This window comes from Amblyraja radiata, chromosome 7 (genome assembly GCF_010909765.2).
Source record: "Amblyraja radiata isolate CabotCenter1 chromosome 7, sAmbRad1.1.pri, whole genome shotgun sequence".
NCBI lineage: Eukaryota > Metazoa > Chordata > Chondrichthyes > Rajiformes > Rajidae > Amblyraja > Amblyraja radiata.
This window is the reverse complement of record NC_045962.1, coordinates 44,018,033-44,021,372: the sequence shown is the minus strand read 5'-3', so window position 1 is coordinate 44,021,372 and position 3,340 is coordinate 44,018,033.

Genomic DNA, 3,340 nt, shown 5'->3' with positions numbered 1-3,340 from the left:
TCTTTTTTTCTGTTGTTCTTTTGAGACAAAATAGACAACAAGTAGCACCTTAAAGTCACAACCAGTTTTCTTTCGCACTTGCACCATCTTCAGTTGAAACCTGCTAACCCGGCGTATAAAAGTCCAGCATTTGCGTCAGATATTTGGCATTCGGCATGTGGGATGGTACAAAGTTCAAGCAGGGTGTGCTGCCAGAGCCAGGGTTGGTTTGCAACAGGGACCAGGGTACGGACTGTGGGTCATCTATGCCACTAGATCCTGAGATGGGGTCATGGATAAAGGTGGGTCAGTTGCCAGGATCCAGAGTACTTGTATTGTTCCTACTCCCATTAAACTCTTCAGGTGCACGAGGAAAAAAATGTATTGACATGTAATGAAAATGTGATTGAGAATTAGAACAAATTTAGAGCAGTATAGCAGAGGAACCGGCCGTTTTGCCCCCAATGTCCAGCAAACGTGATGCCAAGATAAACTGATCTCATCTGCCTGTGCATGATTCATATCCCTCCATTCTCTGGATATCCATAATAATAATAATAATAACTTTTATTTATGGGCGCCTTTCAAGAGTCTCAAGGACACCTTACAAAAATTTAGCAGGTAGAGGAAAAACATGTAAGGGGAATGAAATAAATAGTAGAGACATGACTAGTACACAAAGTAAAGACAGAATTCAATACAAAACACAATATGAGGCAATTAATGCACAGATGAAAAGGGAGGGGGACGTGGGGCTAAAGATAGGCAGAGGTGAAGAGATGGGTCTTGAGGCGGGACTGGAAGATGGTGAGGGACACGGAATTGCGGATCAGTTGGGGGAGGGAGTTCCAGAGCCTGGGAGCTGCCCTGGAGAAGGCTCTGTCCCCAAAACTGCGGAGGTTGGACGTGCCTACCCAAAAGCCTATCCATGTGCCTACCCAAAAGTTCTTAATTGCATCTGCCTCCACCACTACCACCCCTGGCAACACATACCAGGCACCCGCCATTCTTTGTGCAAAATAAATTGCCCTGCACATCCCCTTTAAATTTTGTCCCTCTCACCATAAAGTTGTGGCCTCTGGCCTTTGACATTTGCACCCAGGGAAAAAGCTCTAACTGTCTATCGTATCAGTGCCTCTCATCATTTTATATACTTCCATCAGGTTTCCCCTCAACCTCCAATGTTCCAGAGAAAACAATCCACGTTTTTTTTTACCCTTTCCTTGTAGTCAAGGCAGCATTCTGTTAAGGTTCTGGTACACCCTTTACAAATCCTCCATGTCCTTCCTGTAATGGGTCGATCAGAACTGCATGCACTGCTCAAAATGTGGCCTTACCAAAGTGTATAAAGCTAAAGTAACATGACTTCCAGACTCTTATAAAGCCTTGATCAGTGAAGGCAAGCATTGCATACATACACCTTCTTTATCACTCACTCTTGTGTTGCCACATTCAGGGAGCTATGGATTTGGACCCCAAGATTCCTCTGTACATCAATGCTGTTACGAGTCTTGCCATTTATTCTCTACTTTTCCTCTGCACTTGACCTTGATAGATATAGATAAATATCTAGATACTTATCTAAAAAAACAAGTTCCAACACAATTTCAACTGGCAAACTCCACTCGTCATAGACCACCAGCCAGAATAACACCTTTCCACCCCAATCCTCTGTCTTCTTTGAGTAAGCCAATTCTGAATCCATATGACCAAGTCACTGTGAATCCCATGCATCTTAATCTAATGGATAAGCCTACCATGGGGGATTTATCAATTGTCTTACTAAAATTAGACACAAAGTTCTGGAGTAACTCAGCGGGTCAGGCAGCTTCTCTGAAGAACATGGATGTGCTGTTTTAGGTTACACCGCCCTACCTTCATCAGTCATCTTAGTCACCCCTTCTAAAAAAACTTGATGAAGTTAGTAAGACATGACCACTAATTCACAAGTTATAGTAAAATTAGGCCATTTGGCTTATCAAGTCTACGCCGCCATTCAATTATGGCTGATCTCTGCCTCCTAATCCCATTTTCCTGCTTTCTCCCCATAACCCTTGACATCTGTTCCGATCAAGAATTTGTTTATCTCTGCCTTAAAGTTCCCGTTATCTCTGCCTTAAAGTTCACGTTATAGGCGTAGAATTACATGTACAAAGCCAAACACACCTAATTAGCCAATATTTCTGCCAAATGGGAGTAAATCATTGAGAATCCTCTCCAAGAGCTTCCCTACTACTGATTGTCCTGTAAATGCCTGGATTCTCTCTATTTCCCATCTTCAAGGAACAACATTAGCTGCTCGCCGGTCCTCTGGGACCACGTTTGTGGTTGGAAAAGATTCAAAGATCTTCATCAAAGCCCCTGTAATCTCTTGCCTCTCTTAATAACCTGTGATAGGTTCCATTAGGTCCTGGGAATTTAACCACCTAATCCTTTTAAAGCGCCCCTACATCGCCACCTACTTGATCTCAAACTGTCCTTGCAAATTAATATTCTCCACATTGATCTCCGTGTCCTACTTATTCTTCTAATTAATGTCAAAAGGTCTGGCATCAGCAAAGACCCAAGGGTGCTAAATTGTCATATTTGCTTTACATGGATTGTTCAGCACAGAAATGGGCCATGTTTGTCAGTATTTATGCTCCACGTGGCAATTCTCCCAATCACCTGAGATTTTCCTTGTGAATTTCTCAGCTATTAATTGTGCAGCAAGAAGTCGGCCTGAATTCTGCCTGGCCTTGTATCTATTCCCTGCAGATGTAGGCTCACTCCCAGGTTGAATGTGACTAGCTGGTGATCCCCCTCCATTACATCTTTTGCAGTTTCCCTTCAGCTTCCTGAGCCAGATTTCACAGCTTGATTCAGTTCAGCCCTTTCGCTGGTGGGAGATGGTTAGGGGCACCAAGCTGTGATACCTTGGCAGGAGAGGGATACTCAAAGAGCACTCCTCAGCTTTTCACTCCCTGTGCATCATCGTTAGTGCAAAGGCTGGGTAGAAAGGGTTATCAGTGCTCATAAGCCAAACACAGTGGTGAGTACCTGGCAGGAGACTGTCAGCGGCTGTGGAGATACTTGCTGGAGCGAATCGGGAGTCTCGTTGCATTTCTGCTGCTGCGGGAGCAGCAGAAGAGCGTGACAATTATCCACGTGTGCACTTGTTGAATGCTGAAAGTTGGTGAAAGTCAAAGAGCAAGTTACACGTTGTGCAACCACACCATGGCAAGGTATTTATGGAAGAAGGGCAGATGAGCCAGCTACATGAGGCATTCAAACAGCTCTGACTGCAGATTACATAGAGTGGCACCAACAAATCTTGAGTGCTGGATTAACAGATTTTGCAATATTTGTATGGATAGAAATT